General features: G+C 44.5%; 1 protein-coding gene and 1 non-coding gene across 3 annotated transcripts in view; one reads left to right on the top strand and one right to left on the bottom strand.

The window, feature by feature from the left end:
• Positions 1–884: 884 nt before the first annotated feature.
• The window catches only part of CYRIB (CYFIP related Rac1 interactor B), a 94,339-nt gene continuing 70,063 nt past the window's right edge, over positions 885–25,160 (top strand). Inside the window, exon 1 of one of the 2 annotated variants that reach the window (XM_029063230.2) lies at positions 885–990. The gene's annotated coding sequence lies outside the window, so the exon portion shown is untranslated. The remainder of the gene's footprint in view (positions 991–25,160) is intronic. The other variant, XM_039911679.1, reaches the window with a different exon arrangement.
• On the bottom strand, positions 7,879–8,018 carry LOC114811628. Its single transcript, XR_003759324.1, has one exon. It is a non-coding gene; the product is annotated as a small nucleolar RNA SNORA7 (small nucleolar RNA).

Genomic DNA, 25,160 nt, shown 5'->3' with positions numbered 1-25,160 from the left:
ACGAGTCTGCTAATTCTGTTGTACTGTTCTCTCCCAAGCGCTTAGTACAGTGCCCTGCACATAGTAAGCATTCAATAACTACCATTGACCGGTAGATTGAAAATGGGGATAAGATAACTTGCTAACTCTGATCTCATTATCTATATCTGTCCCAGCACTTGTCACAGTGTATTGGCACACAGGAAGTATTTAATGAATATTATTATTAAATAGACACCACTGATTGATTGACTGAAAGTGGGGAGAAGATACCTGCAAACTCTGATTCCAGTGACTGTCTGATCTGCTTATCTATATCTGTCCCAGCATTGGTCACAACGTGTTGGCACACGGGAAGTATTTCATGAATATTTTTATTTTTCGATGAGGATGAGGATGATGATCAGGGCCCGGGTATAACACGGACTCTGGTAGATGGGACATTCTAAAGGAGAAATGCTTTTCAAAGCCCACCAAGCTTCCCTCGCCAAGAGAGAATTTCTGATGCGAGCCCCTTCCCTCCTTTTTCTGCTCTCCCCCCTTTTGGGGGGAAGGAAGGGGATCTGGGGTTGGAGATGGAGGGGGACCCTCAGAGAAGCTTGCAAGGATGAGGAGGGAAAGAGTGGCAGGGACTGCCTAGAGCGTCTTCCTTTTGTGCAGTGTCTGGCAGTTTAGCTTTTAAAGGTAAACAGCGTTTCCTCTTCCTCCCTCGATGTGTCTCTTCCTTTTATAGTTATTTCTCTCGTGGTATACTCTGCCGTTGCTTTGCAAACCTGTGGCAGTGACGTTGAAGGCTGACCAACCCGGAAGCAGCAGCAGCCGAGGCTGCAACCGTGACAGCAGCAGCAGCCCCAGCAGCAGCAGCAGCAGCAGCAGAGGCTGCAACCGTGACAGCTGCAGCAGCTGCAGCAGCGGCTGCAGGGACCCGGAGAGCCGCTCTGTGCATCGGACTCTTGCTCCTCGGCCTCCAGCCTCTTCCCTTTGCGGCTGTCCTCTCCCCCCCGGCCCAAGGTACCGTGCCCCTTGGCCGACACCGTTTTTCCAACTTGCTCTTTGGGGGCGTGCTAATGTGTCGGAGGGTCGGGGCGGGGATCTCTGAGAAGGATGGAGCAGCTGGGGGTCAACCCTTCCTCTCCCTCCCCTAGAGACCACCCCCCCCCCGGGGGGGGGAGGAGGGATCCTCAATGCGGGTATTTATTGGTTTGCTTGGGTGGCGGTGTATGCCCCATCTTTAATCATCCTCCCGGTGAAAGGTTCTTGGGGGTCGGAAGCACGGTGCAGATGCATGAAAGAGTGCACTGGCTTCCCTGTGGCTCCCCTCTTCTCCCACTCCCGTCTTTGCCAGCCCCCCTCTTTCCCACCTCCTCATGCCACCTCTCTCCCTCTTCCTCCACCTCGACCCACCTCCCTCCTTCTCCCCACGGTTCCCCCTCTTTTTCTCCTCCTCTCTTCCATCCTCACCCCTTCCCTCCCCCTCTCCTTTTCCTCATCTTTCTCCACCTCACCCCTGCTCTCCCCCCCCCCACCTCTTGGCATGCTATTTAAGTGTTTACTATGTGTCAGGCTCTGTACTCAGCGCTGGGGTAGATCCAAGCTAATCAGGTTGGACACCGACTATCCACATGTCCATGACATGGGGTTCATAGTCTCCATCCCCGTTTTACAGATGAGGTCCAGAGAAATGTAGTGACTCGCCCAAGGTCACACAGCAGAAAAGCAGCAGAGCTGGGATTAGAACCCAGATCCTTCTGACTCCCAGGCCTGTGCAGTATCCACTAGGCCGTACTGCTTCTCTCCCCCCCCACCACTCCTTCTCTCCTATCCACCTCTCCCACTTTTCTCCCCCCATTCTCTCTCTCCCCTTCTCCCACCTCCTCTCTGTCCACTCGGAAGCAGCCTGGCCTAGTGGATAGAGCACGGGCCTGGGATTCAGAAGGTCATAGGTTATCATTCCGGCTCTTCCACTGGCCGGCCGTGTGACCTTGGGTAAGTCACTTCACTTCTCTGTACCGAGGTTACCTCATCTGTAAAATGGGGATTGAGGCCGTGAGCCCCACGTGGGACAGAGACTGTGTCCAACCCGATTTGCTTGTATCCACCCCAGCGCTTAGTAAAGTGCCCGGCACATAGTAAGCGCTTAAATACCATAATTATTAATTATTATATTCTCCCCGTTTTCCCTTTTCTCCACCTGTCCCTTTCCACCTCCCTCTCTCTTCCCTCCCACTGTCCTCCCCCACCTATCTGGAGGCAGCTGCCCCATACTCCCTTCCCCCATGGCTGCTGGACTCCTTGCTGCACACACTCCCAGGCCCATGCCAACGCCCATGCCCCTGCCCATGTCCCTTTCGATGGGATGAGAAGAGGTGGTGGTGGCCGGGTCAGGTGTCCTGTACCCAGGGTGTTGGTCCAGTGATCGCAGACAGCAATTTCGGACGGGGCCAAGGGGTTGTGGGTTGGCTGCTAGGTTTTGTTGTATCCAGGAAGAGTCCCTAAGAGGCAGAAAGCCCATATATGTAGAAATGAGGAACTAGAAGGTGAAAAAAATCTCCCTTGTCCTAAATACTTCCTCCTAGTAAATGGCCTGCTCATTTTTATGGGACACTTCCTCTTTGGCTGTTGTCTTTAAAAATGTCTTGGTCGAGAGTTTGGGGTATCTGTCAATACTTATGGTCAGTGCTCTCCCGGGAGCGCATTCCTACCCAGTAGGTGGGTCTGGATGTGTGTCTTTGGGAAAGTGTTTGGCCTGGATGTCTAGGGGCTGGGCAGAAATAAGGGGGGGCCTGATCACCACACCCACCTGGCTTGCTCAATTGGTGGCAGGGCAAGTACAGTAATTAGCTAGGGGTTGAAGGGGGGGAGGGGTTGTCCTCTGTTATGCACCCACACCCACACCTTATTGTCCATATTATTATTATTATGCTTATAATAATTATGGTACTGGTAAAGCAGCGTGGCTCAGTGGAAAGAGCACGGGCTTTGGAGTCAGAGGTCATGGGTTCGAAACCCTGCTCGGTCACTTGTCAGCTGTGTGACTTTGGGCAAGTCACTTAACTTCTCGGGGCCTCAGTTACCTCATCTGTAAAATGGGGATGCGGACTGTGAGCCCCACGTGGGACAACCTGATTCCCCTGTATCTACCCCAGCGCTTAGAACAGTGCTCGGCACATAGTACGCGCTTAACAAATACCAACATTATTATTATTATTAAAGTGCTTACTATGTACCAAGCACTGTACTAAGCGCTGGGGCTGATACAAGGTAATCAGGTCGGACATAGTCCCTGTCCCACATGAGGCTCCTAGTTTAAGAAGGAGGGAGTAGGATTTGATCCCCATTTTACAGATGAGGAAATGGAGGCATAGAGAAATTAAGCGATTTACCCAAGGTCACACAGCAGACGCGTGGCGGAGCTGGGATTAGAACTCAGGTCCTCTGACTCCCGGGCCTGTGCTCTTTCCAGTAGGCTGTGCTGCTTCCCCATTGCACCCACCCTCTTCCTATCACTCTCTCCCCTCTCAACTCACCTGGACCTGGATAAATTGGTGAAAAATGGTGGTGTCCTGGGGAAAGGACTGTAGTTCTAACTTTAATAATAAATTTCCTGTTCCTAGAAGACTGGTTCTAGAGGAGATAAAAAGAAGTGTCACTTTGTTGTCCGATGACTAGCGTTCCATAGGCTAACATCCAGAGGTGAATTTCCTGATGGGGGTTGTGGGGAGGAGGGGCAGAAGGGACGGGGAAAGCAGGAGAGATTGGCTGGAAATTCTGAGGGCTCTAGGACCAATTGAGTTGCAGTCTACAGAAGCGGTCAACACATCTACATTTTCTTTCTCTCTCTTGCCCCTTTGAAAGAGCAGGGATCTGGGAGTCAGGAGACCAGAGTTCTAGTCCCAATTCTGTCATCGGCCTGCTGTGTGACCTTGGGAAGTCACTTAACTTCCTGGCTTTTTTAGTGTTTTTGTTAAATACTGTGTGTCAAGCACTGTTCTAAGTGCTGGGGTAGATACAAGTTTATCAGGTTGGACATAGATCTTGTCCCACATGGGGCTCACACTCTAAGTTAGAGGGAGAAAGATTTAACCCCTATTTTACAGATGAGGCAACTGAAACACAGAGAAGTGACTTGCCACACAGGTCACACAGTAAGCAGTTGTCAGAGTCAGAATCAGAACCCAGGTCCTCGGATTCCTAGGCCTGTCCTCATTCCAGTAGGCTCTCGGTGCCAAAGTTCCCTCACTGTAAAAGAGGAATGAACAATCTGGTTTCCACCCCTCTTTGATTGTAAACCTGATGTGGGACAAAGACTGTAGCTGATTTGATGTTCATATCTACCCCAATGTGTAGCACATAGTAAGCATTTACTAAATTCCATTATTAAAAGGAGAATCTGGAGAGTGGATAAGAGGGTGGGGATAAAGAGGAAGGAAAGGGGGTATATCCAGTACATTTTTAAATCTTGGAAACTTCACAGGTAGAAAGTCTGAATATGGTCTCCCTCCTGTTGAAGGAATAAGTAGACGGTGATGGAATTTTTTCTTTCTGAGGGCTGACTACACTGATCTTTTCACCCAATCCAAGAAGCTAGGAAAGAAGAAAGCCAGCATCTCTTTAAAAATATCTTGGGACTGAAACTTTACTTCAGGTCTCTCAAAAAAGGTTGAATTTGCAGCTGCCAAGTGAGCCTTTGGGAGCTGAGTCTTTGGGAATATTTAAAAGGTTATTGTCCTTATATTGTGGAAGAAATGATTATAACTCAGGGATAATTGAGGCAGTTTTCCTATCCTCTTTTCTTACACTTTTTAATCCCCATCCCCAAGGCAAAAGTTCCCATCTGCAGATCAGGCCTAGTTTAGCCTCCAAACAGTTTCTTCAAGGAAGGTATAATCACTGGAGCTTTTCAAGCCCCCAAAATAATTTTAGATTGATTATTGACGGTTTGTGCATCTGAATGAGAGGTAATTTCATCAGATCTTTTCAGGTGGAATTGGCAGAGAAGAGAGTTTACATTCAGTTCAGTTTTCTACTTCTCACATACTTGCTGGTCGTCACCTGTTCTAAAAAGGAATGGCAGAAAGTTCATATCTATCTATCTATCTATCTATCTATCTATCTATCTATCTATCTATCTATCTATCTATCTGGCTATCTGGCTATCTAGCTATCTATCTGTCTGTTTATCTGTCTGTAAGTGCTATGGGGCTTGGGAGGGGGGATGAGTGCTCCTGAGGCCACTGCGACCCTTTGCTTGCAAACGCACCCATCTCTTTCCTGCAAGCATTGTTCTCCCGAAGCGTAGGCGGGATTGGAAACCAGTAATAATAATAATCTCACACCAAAAGCTGATATTCTCCATACAAATACCCATCAACCAATAGATGTGCTAAGAAGGGCATTCTCAGCATCGTTTCTGTAACGTTAAAAAAAGAATCACCTGATGTGTGGAAAGGATGATTAATTTTCAACAGGCTGGTACAAAATGGTGGACCCATTCAGCTTCTGACTGAACGGTTTGGACTTGGGAATAATAATAATAATTGCATTTGTTAAATGCCTACTATGGGTCAAGCACCATCCTGAGCACTGGGCTAACTACAAGATAATCAGGTTCTACATGGGGCTCACAGTCTAAATAAGAGAGAGAACAGGTATTGAATTCCCATTTTGCAGAAGAGGGAACTGAAAAGTGACTTGCCCAAGGTCACATAGAAGGAAAGTGGCAGAGCCTGGATTAAAACCCAGGTCCTCTGAGTCCCAGGCCCATGCTCTTTCCACTAAGCCATATTGCTTATCAGAGGGGAGGGATCACTGGAGAGCAACTGGCAGTTTTCTAGGAAACTGTAAAAATATCTGGGTCTCTCTCCTTTCTTCCCCTCCTCTCTCACCCCCTCCTCCCCAAGCCAGCTAATGATACGGCGTAAACAGACTGGCAAGATTTTAATTGAGGGTAGTCAAATCCTGTTGTAAGTGGTAGCGGAGACATGGAAGAAAGGAGAAAGGTGTTGGAGCGGGTAGAAGTCTGAAATCTCTGGCTGTGGTTTATTTTTGAAAATCACACCTCTTTTGAAGTTTGACATGGAACTTTGGTAGTGACAGGCTTGGCCTTAAGCAAGGCAGTTTACTGAGCCGAGATCAAGTAGCTTCCCGCACCCTTAAATCCAGCTTCAAGCCTGCAACCAGCCAGGATTTAAAGCTGCTTTTAGGCATAGGTGATTTGATGCCACGGTGACAGTCCAGTTTCCATTCAGTCATTCAATCATATTTATTGAGCACTTTCTGTGGGCAGAGCACTGTACTAAGCACTTGGGAGAGTAAAATATAACAATAAGCAGACACGGTCCCAGCCCACAACGAGCTTACAGTCTAGACCAACTGATCTGTCTCCTGTCCAGTACAGAAAAGGCACCAGATGCCTTTGTTTCCGGTGATTATATTCTCAGTGCCAGCCTCCTGCACCCTTGGCTCCTGCCCGCTTAGTGCCGTGGCTTGGAAAAGACAGCTCTGTTTTTAAAGGAACCAGGGAGGGGAAATCACTGGTTCTGGAGGAAGGGAGAAGGTCAGGGACAATATGCTTTAAGTCCTATGGATTTCTGCGAGAAACTCCTCATGAATGTGTGATGCATGAAACATTTGATCATTACTGCCAGATTGGCTAAAAGTTCTCCGGTTTCTTCCAAGTGCGATCAATGGCCATTTTACACACATTCACCTACTGATATTTTAAAATGCTATTTGGTAAGCGCTTACTATGTGACAGACAAAGGACTGAAGTGCGGAGTAGATACAGCCTAAGCAGGCTGGACTCAGTCTATGAGCCACATGGGGTTCACAGTCTTAATCCCCATTCTACAGATAAGGTAACTGAAGCACAGAGAAGTGAAGTGATTTGCCGAAGGTCACGCAGCAGACAAGTGGCAGAGCCGAGATTAGAAGCCAGGTCCTCCTGACTCCCAGGCCAGTGCTCTAGCTACTAGACCACACTCCTTCTCTAAATAGCAGGGCAGGGGGTCCTCTTCTAGATTAGGATTTGAAAATTAGAGATGAGCTTCTAAGGGCAGGTAGGATCTGAGAGCCTAATGGCTTCCTCATGGACCACCTCCTAGAACCTTTTCCAGATTTGAAGTGAGAACTGAGATGAAAAGTACAGTGGCCCAGGTTTGTTAAGGAGGTATTTGCAGATAAGATGTCAGGGCAAATGGAGCATATAAACCTCTATTTACAACCCCCCTGGAGTCTGTGAAATTAATGGCATCAAGATCTGGGGGGATTGACGTGTAAAAATGTATACACGCACATGCATACCCATCCTCATATTGATGTATAATTGTGACAGATTATTGTGTGGAAATTGTTTGCAGCCAGGACCTCTGGATAGCATATTAACAGGCCATTTCTTCTAGATTTCTCTGGCATTTGAATAAAAGCAGATTAGCCCCTTTATGGAGCCCCTTTAAGGAGGATTGTTCAGACTTCCCTGTCTTTGTGGAAGTTCATATAAATCTTCTTGCACCTGTTAGTAGCTGAATATAGCAGCTTTAGTAGTAGTAATAGTAATAGTGGTCGTAGTTGTAGGAGTAAGAATAGTTGTAGAAAAAGATTTTACTTTTTACTTGAAAGTATTTAGTTTTTACTTTAGAGTGCTTATTGTGTGCAAAGCTCTACACTAAGGATTGGGAAAGAATTGTCTTATGCTGTCGAGTGGTTTCCCACCCATAGCGACTTCATAAACCCGTCTCTCCCAGAACGCCCCACCTCCATCTGCAATCGTTTTGATAGTGTATCCATAGAATTTTCTTGGGAAAAATACCAAAGTGACTTACCATTGCCTTCTTCGCCCAATTTGAGTCTCCGCCCTCAACTCTCTCCCCTGCCGCTGCTACCCAGCACAGGTGAGTTTTGACTTGTAGCAGATTGCCTTCCACTCGGTAGCCACTGGCCAAGCTAGGAATGGAATGGGTAGGCCTCTCTGCTTGGCTCTCCCTTCCGTAGCCGAGACTGGTAGAGTACCGGAAACTCTCCAGGTGCAATCCTCAGAGGGGATGGGAAAGAATACACAAGGAGAATTAGACATGGTCCTTGGCCCCCAGAAACTCATGAACTAAGAATAAAGGGAGAAAGGAGACTGGTGACAGACGTGTAAGGGGGAATAAACCAATAAAAACACAAAATCGATGTAAAAGAGAAGAAGGGGTAATATGAAGATAAAATCAAATAAAGCTGTAAGATAACGTGGTTAGAAGAGCAGGGTTTCAGGCCTGTCACAGGCCCGACTGTAATAGTCAGGGCCATAGCAAAAGTCTCTTCCTTTAGCATCAGCGTCTTGAGTGTCCCATGCTGGCCTGGCCTGGGAGAACCAACACCTTTACCTTGAGGGACAAGACTTGTGCGTGCTAGCAGAGGCAGGAAGGACAACACAGACTCATTCATCCGTTTGGGCGCTGTCCCAAAATGGAACGGTTTCTTTCATAAGTCACATTTCTCAAAATGCAGTGGTGAAATACAGGGGAAGTTTAGAAGAAAAACACCCAAATTTTTAAACTAACCCTTCTCCCTGTCACTCACAGAAAAGGAGGAATTAAACGTGTTACTCTTTCATTTTGGGGTCAAAATTGGATATGTTCTATGTACTTTCTCCCTTTTCCTGCACTTACTCTTTAGTTAGTTATGGTATTCATTAAATGTGGACTGTGTGCCAACTACTGTGCTTAGCACTGCAGTAGATACAGGGTGATCAGATTGGACACAGAATCCCTTCCCTGTATCTCATCCGCGTTTTACAAGTGTGAAAATAAAAGCCCTAAGTGACTTGCACAAGGTCACACAGCAGGGTATTGGCAGAGTGTTCCTTCTCCCAGTCCTGTGTTCTTTCCTTTAGCCCATTTTCTTCCCCCTACCAGGGAGAATGTCTTTTATGTCTGTAAATAAGCCTCTCAGGAAAGCTTCATTGTAATTCGAGCCTAAAGAAATACTTTGAAAAAGAAAAAGGGAATCTGATTTTGTCACCACTGCAGAAGTGTTGGATGAGAATTGGAAAAAAAGTTCTCCCCAGGTTTTCATATCGAAGAGAGAACATGGTGGGACCCATGGGCCGATGTCCGCTTTGGTGCCCTCCAAATTCCCCCTTGGATCATTTCACTGTTTTAGGTGAAACTCCTACAGTATCCATGAAATAAGCTCTCCACCCTACCTGCATGAGCTATGGTAAACCCCATTACAGGGAGTTGGAAGAAGCTGTGTGGCCTGAAGGAAAAAGCCTGGAATTGGGAGCCAGGTTGCCTGGGTTCTAATCCCAGCTCCACCACGTGCCTGCTGTGTGACCTTGGACAAGTCACTTAACTTTTCTGGGCCTCATTTCCTCATCTGTAAAATGGTGATTCAATAACTGTTCTCCCTCCCTCTTTGTTTTTGAGCCCCATATGAGATGAGGACTGTATCTGAAATGATTGAATCTGCTCCTATTTTTAGTACTGTGCTATTTGGAACTGACAAATTCTATGACCACAGGGAACTTACAGTCTAACAGGGGAGACAAACATAAATATACATTTCCTTCCCTTTCATATCTCCTCCAAAACATCTCTTCTCCTCCAAGAAGTCTTCCCTGATTAATTCCACCACCCCAAGTCCTATCAACGAAGCAGCATGGGTTTAGAGGAAAGAGCACGGGACTGGGAATCAGAAGATTTTAATGCCAATCCCAGCTCCACTAGCTGTGTTCTGTGTGACTTCGGCAAGTCACTTAACCTCTATGGGCCTCAGTTTTATCATCTATGAATGAAGATTAAATAGCTGTTCTCCCTTCCCCTTAGCCTGTAAGGCCCATGTGACGCAGAGACTCTTCCTGATCTGATTGCACTGTATCTACCCCAGTGCTTAACACAATCTTGTCCCAGAGTAAGTGCTTAACAAAGACCATTTTTCTTCTTCATCTTCTTCATATCATTATTATCATATATGTATTTACACTCAACCTCAGCACTTTTATAAATGTATCGTTCCTTGATTTAAACTGTTGTTCTTGCTATTGCCAGATGAAGCTTTGTCTTTCCTCCTCTATTTGTAAATAATACATGTCTGTCTGCTTCCATCAAATTGTAAACTAACTGAGACTAGGTGAGTGTTCCTTACGTGGTAGTCTTCCAGGCATTTATTATAGTACTTTGCAAACAATAAGTTCTCCATGAATTTTGAGTATCAGTTATGCTATGGAGTTCTAATGGAGCATTCGTATTTGTTTGTGTTGTGGGTACTTGTAGGGATTTAAGCAAAAGCCAATTTCCTGCTCCAGTGAGAGGAAGAATTCGTAAAACATGTAAATGTTCAATCACCAGACTTTTAATTATATCTATATAAGGATCTGAAACAACCAATATCCTCTTTCTGCCATATCATAAGGGGTGTCCTCAGCACACCAGCTAGTCCAATGATAAAAATATTTAGGTCCCTGCTCAAGCTATGTTTAGTGGCTAAGACAGTAGGATGGAGACATTTTTTGCTTCCTGAGAAGTACCTTCATTGGTCAATCCATTGAGATTCTGCACTTAACATCTGATTTATCTACAAAACATTGGTGTCTGCTATACTACAAGTTAGTAATGATGGTATTTATTGGGTGCTTATTAGGTGCAAAGACAGTACTAAGCTCTAGGGGCAACTGCAATACAGTCAGATTGAACACAGTGTCCATCCCACTTGGGGTTCACAGTTTAAGAGAGGGAGAACAGGTATTTTATGGTCATTTTACAGATGAGGAAATGGAAACACAGAAAAGTGAAGTGACTGGTCCAAGGTCACACAGCAGGCAAATGGCAGAGCTGGGATTAGAACCTAGAGGTCCTGACCCCCAGTTCCATCCCTTTTTCACTATGCCACGTTGCCTTCTAAGTTGTTCATTAAGTTGTCCCTTTTATATCTCTGTGTCTCTTAGAAGTCTTCTGAATATTAAAATCTGTTCCCTGTGCCTGTCTCTAGGCTCAGATACTCACACATTTTGAATAGATGCTCAAGATGTGCCTTTTGATCTGGAGTGGATATCCCTAGCACGGAAAAAAGGAATCATTTACAATTCACTTCCTTTTAGTTATCTCTCCCAGCAGTCACTGGAGTTGCAGTCACATAGAAAGGATGTTGAGGTTAAGGAGTTCCAGATGGGGTTCAAGATGGAAGTCAAACTCGAGGTGATTTAATGCCACTCTGCCTCCTAATCGGACAGTGAATTAATGGTCTTAGTGGAGCACCTTCTATGTGCAGAGCACTGTACTATGCACTTGGGAGAGTACTCCAGAAACAAAAGACACAGTTCCTACCCTCAAGAGGCTTACAATCTACCGAAATGGTGGACCCAAGTGAGATGAGGACTGACCCTAGAATGTCTTTGATCTGACGGACACACCAGGGGGCCAGATCAGTCCTGGAGTTAGCCCAGTGTTTTAGGCCAGTGTATATTTAAATAATCGGTTGATCCATCCATCAGTGGTATTTTTGAGCTCTTCCATGGGCAGAGCTTGGGAGAGCACAACAGAGTAAGTAGACACGATATCCCTGCCCTCATGGTGTTTACACTGATTTACATTCAGCTGGGTGGATTTCTGGCTGTTGAGAAAACTCAACATTTATTTATCGTGGGTGTCATAGGCTGAAATGCAAAGAGAAGGATTTAGTGAACCTGTTCTCAGGTTCCTGCATGTCAGGATGAAATGCAGTTAGGGAAGAGTTCTGATCCTGGCTCTGCCCTTTGTCTGCTCTGTGACCTTGGGCAAGTCACTTTATTTCTCTGTACCTCAGTTACCTCTTCTGTAAAATGGGGATTATGACTCTGAGCCCCATGTGGGACAAGGACTATGTCCAACCCGATTAGCTTGGTTCTACCCCAGCACTTAGTACAGTGCCTGGCACATAGTAAGCCCTTAACAAATACCATTAAAAAGCCCTTACCCTGCCATTGTTTCCCTTTTAATAGTGACTATGGGAGCTTCTGAATGTGGGGCAGCTGTCTTGGAGAACCAAGCATTCTGTTTTGTGGTTTGGGAAATAATGTTTCAAAATGTTTCCTTTGAAAGCTACCCAGCCATTCTCCCTGGGGGCTTGCAGATTAAAGCACTGATGGAGATTATCATCAGCACTTAATCAAAGACATTGATTGTTTTGGCTGTTAAGTTTCCCCTGGTTACACTTACTTTGTTGTCTTTAATTGTGGGAACTTGTTCATTAGGGCTTCATTTTGGCCGGTCACTGTCTTCTTACACTCATTTTTTTCTTCTGATTCCTGTGAAATTCTCCCATCTCTGAGTCCCAGGGCTCCTCATTATCTACTACTACCAAGGTTCTTCCTCCTGCTTTTGGCCTGGGTTATCATCATCCTCTTTCATCTGAAAATTGGACAAGGCTTCCTCAGGACAGTAATCGATCCATCAATCAATCAATCAATGGTAATTATTGAGCGCTTATTGTGTGCAGAGCACTGTTCTAAGCACTTGGGAGAGTACAATACAGTAGAATTGATAGAGGGGTAATGGAGATTGGTAATTTCCATTGGCAGAGCAGCGTGGCTCAGTGGAAAGAGCATGGGCTTTGGAGTCAGGGCTCATGAGTTCGAATCCCAGCTCTGCCACTTGTCGGCTGTGTGACTGTGGGCAAGTCACTTCACTTCTCTGTGCCTCAGTTCCCTCATCTGTAAAATGGGGATTAAGACTGTGAGCCCCATGTGGGACAACCTGATTCCCCTATGTCTACCCCAGCGCTTAGAACAGTGCTCGGCACATAGTAAGCGCTTAACAAATACCATCATTATTATTATTATTATTAATTTGAGGGGCAGTTTTAATTCTTTTCCAGGACTCCCAAAAGGTATTTCTAAGCACATTCAATAACCTCCCCCTACCCCGCCACGATTGAGTTAAAAAGAAACTTTTGCCTTCCCACTTTCCATAACAGCCCATTGAGATAAATGATAGAAAAATAAGAAGAAGAATAATTGTGATATTTGTAAAGTGCTTACTATGTGCCAAGCACTCTACTTAGCCCTGGGGTAGAGAAAAGATAATCAGTTCACATACAGTCCCTATACCTCATGGGGTGTACAGTCTAAGTGGGAGGGAGAACAGCTATTTAATCCTTGTTTTACAGATAAGGAAACTGAGACCCAGCAAAGTTAAGCACATACTACAGGCAAGTGGCAGAGCTAGGATTAATCAATCAGTCGTAATTATTGAGAGCTTATTGTTTGCAGAGCACTGTACTAAGCACTTGGGAGAGTACAGTATAACAATATAACAGAATTGGTAGACACATTCCTTGCCCACGATGAGTTTATAATCTAGCGGGGAAGACATAAATTAATACAAATACATGAATTTTGGATAGATACATAATTTCAGTAACCAATTTCACCTCGCAACAAATCTCTCCTCACCAGGAGAACCATAAAGAGGCATTTATCTAGACATTGAAATACATTAAGTGTCCCTGTGATCCTGATGAGGGTTAATGCTATAAAAGAATACAATCAGAGGTGGATGGACCCTTGGCCTTACTAGTCTTAGGTGATTTCACTATTAGGATATTGGGTTTCAACCTACTGGGCTTTGGGAATAATCCTGTGGTCTGTCCATCACCAGCCTTTTGTTTACAGCCACCACAACTTCATTACATTCCTGCTCCAGTGGTGTCAAATTCACTCTACTTGAAGCTTATAAGGTTCAGTTTATTCTGTGAGTTCAATGTCCATAACCAGTCTAGCCAGTCCTCTTAGCAAGTTGTTTGAGTCAGGGTAGAGGCTGAAGATCTTTTCAGACTGCAGACTGACCGGCAAAGCACCTTAACTCTCCATCAGTGTCCAGAGAAACCCCTCTCCTCCAAGCCACGCAGATTTAAGGGTAAGAATAATAATAATAATGGTACTTACTAAGCCCTACTTTGTGCCAAGTACTTTATTAAGCCCTGGGGTAGGAACAAGATAATCAAGTCACTCTAGACTGCCAACTCTGTTTTATTGCTCTGCACATAGTAAGAGCTCAATAAATATGATTGATTCGATTGTCAGACACAGTCCCCGTCCAAAATGTGATTCACAGTCTAGGTAGAAGGAAGAACGGGTATTGAATCTTTATTTTAAGGATGAAGAAACTGAGGCACAGAGAAGCTAAGTGACTTGTCCAAAATCACACAGAGGGTAAGTGGTAGAGCCAGTATTATATTCCCAGTTCCTCCAACTCCCAGGCCTGTGCTCTTTCCACTAGGCCACGCTGTTTTTCGATTACAGAACTCTTGCTACAGCCAGTAAATCCCCCAGATCTGCCCACATTTCTTGCACCAAGTTTTAAAGGTGGGTGTCCAACTTCCTTTGCAGTGGCTGAAGGTTTGAAGTGGCTTCCTCTATTTTTGAATTGGGTAATAGAGGTGAAGAGGTCTGTACCGCAAAAACTGACCTCCTTAATGGCATCTCAAGTGCCGCAACATTGCTTGTGTCCAAGTTTCATAAAAACCACCGAGGGTTTTCCTTAGTGACTCTGCCAGTTGAGGAGGCCTGAAGTCAGAGGCCCCAGTGAGAGGCGGCTACGTCAGTAGATTGATTTCCCCAGAGAGTAAGAAACCACTGTTTACTGTTTGTCACCTCAATGTCTTTGTTAATGTCATGGTGTTTGGCTGTCTCCTTTAATTTCATAGAAATGTCCAGGCCAAGTTTTAACATATGCAAAAACTTGGGCTAACCTCCGTTCAGAGGTCAGTTTAGGGCAACTGAAATGTCTTCTTAAAGTCGCTAAAATATGCACAATTAAACACTTGTATTACATACTACCTGGAGTCTCAATAACTTGGGCGTTTTTAGGTTTTAAGATATTGATGTTTTGCCCAGAATTCTGAGATTTTTGACTATTTGTGTCAATGTAACCTAATTAAGAACCCCTAAGGGGTGTCTGAAATTGAACCGAGTGGTAAGAGGTTGGAGCTTCAGCAAATGGAGAAAACCCAATCCCTTCCCGGTCTAGCCAAGACAGAAATATATATCCCGCATGCAGCTTTGCATCTAAATTGCCATCCTAGGGAGAGACCTTGTTTTTTTTTAACTTACTCTTCTCAGGAAATGTGTCTGACCTGATTAACCTGTATCTTCCACGGCGCTTAGAACAGGGCTTGACGCATAGTAAGCATTTAGTAAAATACCATAAAAAAGTGTCTACCAACTCTGTGGTATTGTACTCTCCCAAGCGCTTAGTACAGTGCTCTGCACACAGAAAGCCCTCAATAAATATGAGTGATTGGTTGATTGGAAGCCTTTCAGGATTAGCAGGGCAATATACCTTTATGGGTGGAAGTGAAGTAGCTTGTATTAGGGAGGGAGAAGAAACTCATTTCATACGTCAGGATCAATGAGGCCGGGGATTAGGGTTGGGGGAGGGTGAACTGGAGAAGCAGCATGGCCTAGTGGCAAGAGCACGAGCCTGTGAGTAAGAGGACATGGGGTCTAATCCCGGCTCTGCCACTTGTCTGCTGTGTGACCTTGGGCAAGTCACTTAAATTCTCTGTGCCTCATTTACCTCATCTGTAAAATGGGGATTAAGACTGTGAGCCTCATGTGGGGCAGCCTGATTATCTTGTACCTACCCCAGCACTTAGAACAGCATTTGGCACATAGTAAGTGCTTAATAAATACCATTACTATTATTATTATTGTTACTCTAGATATCCTCCATAGCACCGTGTACTCTGCCTCTTCCTGTAGCTGTAATTTATTTTATTGTCTGTGTACGTCACTAGACTGTAAGCTCTTTGAAGGGCAGAGATCATGTCTACCAACTCTACTCCATTGTTCTACCTGAAGCACTACACACAGTAAGTGTTCAATTAATGCCATTAATTGATTGGTTGAGTGGAAGAAAGGGGCAAGCAGAGGGGTAAAGTAAGGCTGTGGGAAGCACCATTAAAGACAGGGGTCATGTGATTGGAACAATAAACTTGACTGGAGGGTGTGGAAAGCAAGTTACATGAAAGGATGTCGGGGAAGGGCGACTGAGTTTTAGACTAGAGTTTGGTTGGGAAAGGAAGTGGTGAGGGGATCTGAGGGTGTAACTAGAATATGGTTAGAAAAGGTGGTGTTGAGGGGATTTGAGGGTGCAGACTGGAGTTTGGACAGGAAAGGCGGTGATGAGGGACTTTGAGGAAGAAGAGATGCAAGACGCCAGAAGGACCTGAGTACTATTTCAGACTCTGTCCCTTGTCTGCTGTGTGACCTTGGGCAAGTCACTTCTCCTCTCTTTGCCTCAGTTACCTCATCTGTAAAATGGGGATTAGTCCTGTGAGCCCCATGTGGGACATGGACTGCGTCCAACCCGATTAACTTGTATCTACCCCAGTGCTCAGAACAGTGCCCGGTCTATAGTAAGCGTTTAACAAATACCAAAAAAAAAAAAAAGCATTAGAAGAAGCGGCAGGATTTTGCAGCAACCTGAATAGAAGGGCTTGGAGATGATGACATATCTAAGGTGACTATGAGAACTTTATGGGTTTGTCTCCTCCATTAGAATGGAAGCCGCCTGTGGACTAGAAATGTATCTTGTGTATTTGTTGTGCTGTTCCACATACCTAGTACAGTGTATTTCTCCCAGTTTGTTGCTCAATAAATATCATTGGCATTTCCACCGTCAGGGAGGTCGGGACCCCTGGAGAAACTTGGATGACTCTGTTGTTTGTAAGTAAGGCTAAGAGTGAGCTAATCGTGGATGAGGGTGAATCACTGCAGCCAATCAGATAGGTCTGATCTTGAACAGCACACTTAATCCTTTTATACTGATTAGCGTGTTGGAGTTGGAAAAGGAGGTGTGTGTTGACCTGCTTTCTTTACGGTATTTGTTAAGTGCTTACTATGTGCCAGGCACTATACTAAGCACTGGGGTAGAAACAAGCTAATCAGGTTGGACATAGTCCATGCCCCACGTGGGACTCAAAATCTTAATCCCCATTTTATAGATGAGGTAACTGAAGCACAGAGAAGTTAAATGATTTGCCCAGGGTCACCCAGCAGAGAAGTGGTGGAGCCGGGATTAGAACCCAATTCCTTCTGACTACCAAGTCCGTGTTCTATCCACTAGGCCACACTGCTTCTAAGTTGATACGAATAACACCAGCACTATTTCACTCCTATAGACCTGCCATGGTCTTATTTGCCTTGCCATTTTTGCAAACAAGTTTCTGGTCAAGCAGAACCTAAAGCAGCACTTTGAGTCATATCCGGCCCATGTCAGCCAGCTCTATAGACAGACAGACACTCCCCAGCCTTATTATGTCACAAGCAAAGTTCTTTTTAACCCTTTTTCAGCTTCTCACCCCTTCTCCTGCTTAGACTATTCCCCTTGTGGAACCCATGGTTCAAACAGGCTTTCCAAATACTTCATTTCAAGTGAGTTGGGGAGTCAGCCCCATCCCTTTTAGCTCTCCCCTGTTGCTAGGAAGAGCTCTCTATATTTACCAGTCAGGCGTTAGGGAGAGGGAAACTGCCTTTGCCAGATGTGGATTCTGTTTGGGTAGGGGAACAGGAGGGGCAGGGGTTTTGGGGGGGACACCTTGGAAGGGACAACCCAGCTAGTGATTGGCATACTAAGTGGTTAATTGTCACAAGGCTTGATGGGAGAAGCCCTGGTTTCATCTAATCTGCTTTCCAGGAGCCGGATTTATCGCCTTAAGGAATGTCCTTTGTACTGTCACACCGGAGCAACTAAGGCAGTACTCTGCTCCAGACCTGTTCTGGTCCGGTTATGGGACGCTTGACCAGATCCTGGCGGAGGAGCTTGTGGCTCCCTCCCTCTGCCCGGACCTTCCTATGCTCAACCTGATTAACTCCTTCTGACTAAGTCCAAGGTTGAGCGAACTGGATGTGGCCAGAAGACTTGGACTGCCTGCTGGGACTATGAATCAAAACAAGCCCAGGACAACCAGGCCACTGGGACCCAAAAGTAGCTCAGGCTTGACTGGGGACAGGCCTGGGTTTGAGCTTCCCAGTATCAGACTCACAGCCCAAGTTCCCCTACAGCATTCTGGCCAAAGCCCAAAGTGAAAATCTAATGTTATGAGAGAATTGAGTGTTCTTCACGCACCACCCGCCTAACTTTTCATGTAACTAGAGATGGCTGTTGGGATAAACCCAGTGGAGACGACTGATTTGAGGAGTCTGGATCTCCCTTTAAGCACCAGGGTTGTGAAAAACACAGTCAGTGAACCTTGGTTTGCGTATTGTTTTCCACACATTTGAACAGCGTCTCTAAGACCCTGGAGTTCCAAGGGCCCAGAATGAATTAGTTAATCTGCTGCACCCAGAATTCAGGATGCAACCTGTGAAATGTGAAGTGCATTTTCATACTAACCCACTTCCGATCAAGCCTCCAACTGAAGCTGGATGTTTGCTGACTTTTATTAGGGTGCTCCTGGGTGCTCCACTCAAGATGATGGGTATAAATGGCTGATGCCCAGAGAATAGCCCCATGTGCTGTGGGTTTTGAGTGCAGGAGGACTGGCCTCTTCTCCACCTTGGAAGCCAGCCTCTCTGGGAAGTGCAGAGAAGCAGATTTCTAGGGTGGATATGGTCCAGCTGCAGGGATCGATTGGTATCGACCTACAGTAAGCCTCCTTAGTGTTCAGGGCTGTGTGCCCGATGGCTGTTCGATAAGGGTTAATCAATGATAATGACAAAATCCTTGGATGGAATCCCAGTCAGAATGGATTACGACTCCATAGCAATTAGGAATATTTTATGAGCAAAGAGAGCAAGCATTGAGAACTTAGAGATGCCAGCTGGTTGGGTTTGGCCATGACCGCTCCGCTGGACTGAACCAACCTTGGAGTTCTGAAGGTGGGGTGCAGAAACTCTCCGCTTGGGCTCTGGAACCCCCTGAAGGTGACAGGAGCGGGTAGCCTGCCTTAAAAGTCACTCCTGGGGTCCTGGGCCAGGATCTAGGGGGAGGTGGGACTAGGACCCCTATAGGGTTCTGAGGATGGACCAAAGAAACACAAGGGCAGAGAAACAGTACGGACCTGGGAGTCAGAAGGACCTGGGTCCTAATCCTAGCTCCACCACCTGTCTGCTCTGTGACCTTGGGCAAGTCACGTAAATTCTCTGGGCCTCATTTTCCTCATCTGCAAAATGGGGATTAAGACTGTGAGCCCCATGTGGGATGGGGACTCTGTTCAACCCGATTATCTTATATCTACCCCAGCATTTAGTACAGTGCCTGGCACACAGTAAGTGCTTAGCCAATGCCACAATTATTATTATTATTATTATTATCCATTTATTGCTGAAGTGACTGCATCATAGTACCCTTGGAGGCACAAACCAGAACTACGTTTGCCACCCTTTTTCAGGTTTCCTACTATGCCTTTCCCTCTCTGCTGAGAAGCAGCATGGTCTAGTGGATAGAGCATGGACCTGGGAGTCAGAAGGACCTGAGTTCTAATTCCAGATCTGCCACTTGTCTGCAGTGTAACCTTGGCAAATCACTTCACTTCTCTGGGCCTCAGTTACCTCATATGTAAAATGGGGCTGTGAGCCCTATATGGATCATGGACTGTGTCCAACATGTTTAGTCTGTATCTACCCCAGTGCTTAGAACTGTGCCTGGCACAAAGTAAGTGCTTAACGAATACCATAAAAACAGCAACAAAAAAAGCAAAAAAACACCTTGAGTCCCCAGTAAGAAACCTTCCCCACTGTTAGCAAAGTCCTAACAGATACCCACTCCCCTACTAAGAGTTGTATCACTCACTCACCACCATGAGGTGTGGGTGGGTCTGACTTTGGGGGAGAAGATACTGAATCAACAGTCAATCAATCAATCAATGCTGTTTATTGAATGCTTACATTGTGCAGAGCCCTGTACTTTGGAGAGTAATAGTTGGTAGGCATGATCCCTGCCCTCAAGGAGCTTAAAGTGTAGCTGACAATCTAAAACAGTTCTTGAAAACTCCTTTACTCGTTCTTCACTAAGAAATGATAGATAAAGGTCATACAGTATCTTCCATCAGATCTTTTGTCCCCATCTCCTCTTCATAGAACTCAGAAGCTCCATTAGCTTTCAGTGTGTCTGTAGCTCTTAAAGGTTAAACCATTCAGTGGTAAAAATGTCCAATGACCAGGCAGATGTCTTCTCCATAGTATATTATCCCACCCCATATGGCTTAGTATATTACTCTAGGGACCTTGTTGGCAATCGAAGTTGTCTCAATGAAAAGATGAATAAATTCACATTGAGGTAGTTAAAGCTATTTGGCCTCTCCTGGGTAAGGGACAGTTGGATTTCATTATTGTTCCTGAAAAACGTTTATTATATAGTGCTGTCCTCATCTGGCATTGCTCAAGGTAAGTTATATAAACAGTCTTTTGCCTTTTAGGAATTTAATCTAAGACCAACAGAATTTGGTTCAGCTATGAAGAAATCTTGAATACCTTGAATTTGCAGTGTTTTTTTTTATTTTCCCCAAATGCTTTCACATTATCATTATTATTATTATGGTATTTGTAAAACCCTTATTACAATGTGCCAGGCACTGTACTTCTGCCCTCACAATATACTTATTAGGTAGAGAGAGGCAGGTATTATTAACCCAGTTTTACAGATGAAGAAACTGAGACCCCATAGAGGTAAAATGACTTGCCGAAGGTCACACACCAGACCAATGGCAGAGGTAGGATTGGAACCAGACTGTTTTTTGTTCTTTTGTAAAAGCTAAGCAGTCAAGATACTCATTTGTCCATTTTATTGTAAGCCCTCTGAGGACATGGCCAACATCTTTGGGTTCTGTGGCACTCTCCCAAGCACTTAGTAGAGTGCTCTGCACTCAGTAGGTGTTTAGTAAATACTAGAGATTGACTCATTTAAACAGATTGACAATTTTAACTGAGGAGAACGGGAGGGAGAAAGTCCTCTCCAAGTTTCTCACCTGACTTCTGACTTCCCCCTCCCTAGAACTGACTATCTCCAGTCATCTCCCTTGATACTCCTGACACTTCTTCACCATCAGCTCCCCCATTGCCCGATGTTAAGTGGGGCCCTTGGTCTAGTTTTACTTAAAATGAACACATCATCCTTGAGCACTTAGTCCTTGAAATATATATCCCATCTCCCTTATATTGCTCAGTGCAGGACAATTTCTCTCACCATTCTTGATTGAGAGAACGGGGTGAAATTGCAGTTTAAGTTCCTGATGCCTTTGATATAACATCCTAAAGATTCTCAGAGCTCTTTATAGGCACTCTTTCAAGTCCTTAAATCACCCCTATTAAATAGATAAGATGCCTGGGTTGTTCTCTCTGGATCTGTATCCTTTAAGCACTTGATATTCACCCTACCCTAAACTACACAGCATTTATCTAGTTAGCTGAAATTAATTTATTTATAATGATGTCTGTCTTCTCCCTCTAAGCTGTAAGCTCCTTGTGGGATGTGTCGATAATTTGATCATATTTATTGAATGCACTATACTAACCACTTAGGAGAGCACAGTATAACAGAGTTGGTAGACACATTCTCTGCCCCCAGTGAACCTACAGTCCAGAGGGGGAGACAGACATTTATATTCATTCAATCATATTTATTGAGCGCTTACAATGTGCAGAGCATTGTATTAAGTGCTTGGAATGTACAATTCGGCAACAGAGACAATCCCTGCCGAACAATGGGCTATATAAATAAATACATTAAGGATATATATGTACATAAGTGCTGTGGGTCTGAGGGAGGGGTGAATAAAGGCTGCAAACCAAATGCAAGAGAGACAGAGAAGGGAGTGGGATAAGAGGAAATGAGGCCTTAGTCAGGGAAGACTTCTTACAGATGTCCTTTTAATAATGTGCTGGAAGGTGGGGAGACAGACCATCTGTTGGATATGAAGAAGCAGGGAATTCCAAGCCAGAGGCAGGATATGGGCGAGGGTCATTGGAGAGATAAACGAAAGGGAGGTATAGTGAATAAGTTGGCATTAGAGGAGCGAAGTAGGTGATCTTAGTTGTGATAGAAGAGCAGCGAGATAAGGGAGGAGGGGGCAAAGTGATCTTTAAAGGCAATGGTGAGGCTTTTCTGTTTAATGCAGAGGTGGTTGGGCAACCAGTGGAGGTTACTGAGTGGGGAAACATGGGCTGAACATGTGTCTACCAACTTGGTTGTATTGTACTCTCCCAAGTGCTTCGTACAGTGTCTTGATTCTATTTACTTGCCTTGATTCTATTTAGTTGCCCTTGATTCTATTTAGTGGCCATTGTTTTTACGAGATATTCTTCCCCTTGACTCTATTTATTGCCATTGTTCTTGTCTGTCTGTCTCCCCCGATTAGACTGTAAGCCCGTCAAACGGCAGGGACTGTCTCTATCTGTTGCAGACTTGTTCATTCCAAGCGCTTAGTACAGTGCTCTGCACATCGCTCAATAAATACTATTGATTGAATGAATGGTCTGAACACTGTAAGCACTCAATAAATGCCATTGATTGATTGATTCTAACTTTTGGGAAGAAGATTCTGCCAGGCTATCAACTCCTTGACCGAATTGAAAGTCCAGCTCTTCCTACTTAAAGGTCTGGATGCTGTCCACCACCTTCCCCTGAGGAGCCGCAGAAACTAATGATGCCACCTCATCATGAAGCAAACCCTTTCTAAAGTAGGTAGTGATTGCTTGTGTGGGATTGAAGAGAGAAGATCATTTTAGAAGTGACTGACCAATTTTAAAGAGGCATTGTTTCAGGGAAGTTAATACAAGTGAAACCTTACTGTGGTAATAGTTCATCATCTAGACCTGGGTCTTTTTGAATCAGAAAGGGAGCTTAGGCTTCTTTTCTTCTTATCTCTTAAGGATTTGTGCAATTTGTTGATCTATTCTTGAGAGAATAGAAAAAAGCTTCTGGGCTTTGGTGTAGCCTTTTATAAATGTTTTTAACCCTTCCCTCTATTTCTTGTTCTCTGCCACTGGCTTGTTGTCTGACCTAGGGCAAGTCACTCAATTTCTCAGTTTTCTCATCTGTAAAATGGGGGTAAAGTACCTCCTCTCCCTTTCTTTTAGATTGCAAGCCCTGTGAGGGACAGAGACTGTGCTTGATCTGATTATCTTGTATTTACTCAAAAGCTTAGAACAGTACTTAGCAAGACAGTAGGTGCTTAATAAGTATCATAACTACCTGAAGTTTAATGTATGCCTAAACTACTTTTTTGAGTTTCTTTTGGTGGTAATTTCTCTTCCTTCTTAGATAAGCAGTGTGGTCTAGTGAAAAAAAAGCATAGGCCTGGAAGTCAGGGACCTGATTCTAATCTTGGTTCCTACTTCTGCCTCTTGTGTGACCCCGGGCAAATCACTTACCTTCTCTGTGCCTCAGTTACCTCATCTGTAAAATGGGGGCAGCATAAGTGCTTAGTACAGTGCTCTACACACAGCGCTCAATAAATAAGATTGAATGAGTGAATGAATTTTCGTTCTCCCTCTCTTCTAGACTATGAGCCCCATGTGGGTCAGGGTCTGGGTCTGATCTGATTGTATTTGGCACGTAATAAGCACTTAACGAATACCACAATAATTATTATTTATGCAGTGGTGCAATCATCCAGCTTCTGCTGTATTAGTCAACAGAACTGGCAGAGACTCTTCATCGCAAGGAAGTAAACAATTCAGCTGTAACCTTGCTGTGTCCCTAATTATAGTATTAACAATGTGATAATGGCTTTGCTTGGCTTTCTCTCACTTTTCAGGTTCTCATTATGGACTCTCCTTGGTTTTATTAGGCATTATCTAAATGAGATTGAAAACCAATTTTCAAAATATCTGCTTTTCTGTTTTAGTAAGCTACCTGGAATTAAATAGGCAAATAATTTTGCGATGCTTTGTTAATAGCAGCAGTAATAACCTTTTTTGAGCATCTTCAGGTATAGTGTCTGTTAGCTTATTCCCACTCATTGGGAAATACAAAATAAGCAAGTGACGATTGCCTGTCCACAAGGAGCTTGCTCTCTAAGGGGACTCAGACGTAAAAGTATTTACAGTCAGAGTACTCAAAACAAGTAATTGAATGTACTATTGAACAAATGTATATAGAAAGTACTGAGGATGGGTATAAAGCAGTACGTAAGCATTAGAGATCCCTGATGGGTTTATATGACTTGGGATGCTGGTAATACTAAACAAAATCCAATATTCATGGGGAACCTTCAATAACCTGAGCAACTCTTTAAGGGGTTTGGATAGCGTGTAGCACACTGAATGCTTCAAGGATGTAAACATTAAAGGCACTCAAGTGTAAAGCGTAAGCTAAATTGCACTTAAACCAATTAAAGCAGTTTACAATTCCCCAAACCTGTATTTTTGCATTTAGTTTTTATTCTTACTTTGCCAACAATAAAGAGTGAATGTTTTCTGATAAAAATACCAATATGTGAAGCAGGTTAGGCAGAGAGAGAGAAATTTAGGAGCTAGTGACATCACTGATAGGGACAAGGTTGGATATTCAACTCTGAACTTGCATGAGTGGCTGATTTTTAACCTGCTAAATTTTCCTTTCAGTAGAGCACTTGATGTATTTGCAAATTATATTGATAGAGGCTTAGAGAATCTCAAGAGGAAATATTTGGAATTGATTAGTCTATTTTTCAGCTCCTTAAAACATCCATATCCTCAGGATCATGGCATTGGAATGGCTTTGGGACATGATACATGACTTTCTTAGGGATCATCAGTCATTTGTGGGAACATACTTCATGAACCCACCGTTAAGGAAAATGCCTATCATAATCATGGAATCTGTTCACCTCAGCTGACACCACGTGTAGCGCTACTTCTGACATCACATCGCGTTTTATTGAGGCACCCTGTTATCATATGGCTGCTTCCTATTTTCCCAAATGCATCCTATCCACGCTGTGCAGTAGAAGTCCAAGTTATGGGAGGACTGAATTAACTCCATTTCCTGTAAAGAGCCTGTGGGCAAGTCTATGTTCAAGTCAGCCAGAGAGCTATGCTGAGTTGTGCTGAGAGTCATTCTTTCTGTCTCCAGTTATTCAGTACCTTTTTTTAATGGCTCTTGTGAAGTACTTATGCCAGGAACTGAACTAAGAGCTGGGGTAGATACAAGATAATCAGGTTGGACACAGTCCCAGCCCCACATGGGGTGCACAGTTTGAGCGGGGAGAGAGAGCTGGTACTGAATCCCCATTTTTCA

The sequence above is a fragment of the Ornithorhynchus anatinus genome, chromosome 4 (assembly GCF_004115215.2).
Source record: "Ornithorhynchus anatinus isolate Pmale09 chromosome 4, mOrnAna1.pri.v4, whole genome shotgun sequence".
Lineage (NCBI taxonomy): Eukaryota > Metazoa > Chordata > Mammalia > Monotremata > Ornithorhynchidae > Ornithorhynchus > Ornithorhynchus anatinus.
This window is presented reverse-complemented; position numbering and strand designations above follow the sequence as displayed.